The sequence below is a fragment of the Penaeus monodon genome, chromosome 24 (assembly GCF_015228065.2).
Source record: "Penaeus monodon isolate SGIC_2016 chromosome 24, NSTDA_Pmon_1, whole genome shotgun sequence".
NCBI classification, from domain to species: Eukaryota; Metazoa; Arthropoda; class Malacostraca; order Decapoda; family Penaeidae; genus Penaeus; species Penaeus monodon.
The window spans coordinates 6647123-6647385 of record NC_051409.1 but is presented as its reverse complement, the minus strand read 5'-3'; the positions used below and the strand labels follow the sequence as shown (position 1 = coordinate 6647385).

At 37.6% G+C, this 263-nt stretch overlaps 1 long non-coding RNA gene across 1 annotated transcript in view; it reads right to left on the bottom strand.

The window, feature by feature from the left end:
• The window catches only part of LOC119588523, a 1178-nt gene that overhangs the window by 140 nt on the left and 775 nt on the right, over nt 1-263 (bottom strand). The gene's annotated exons all lie outside the window — the stretch shown is intronic.

The window sequence follows — 263 nt, the reverse complement described above, 5'->3', positions numbered from 1 at the left end:
CGAGTGCACAGAGTTGAAATAAAAAAAATCAGAAATTAAAATGGATCGTGAGATTTCGAGATGTACTTGCATCATCATCTGGTGATGAAGCCGAATGGATCGCCTTGATGTGGCTTTAGAGTGAAAAGACAGTTTTGTTTTCCTTTGTCATTTCGTCCGCGTTTCGTTTCTTGCAAATACACATGCAATAAGTGCAGTAAGATGTTCAGATTCAATAATGAAAATGTGAAGCGGGTAATAAGTATTCATAAGAAACGTGTGCG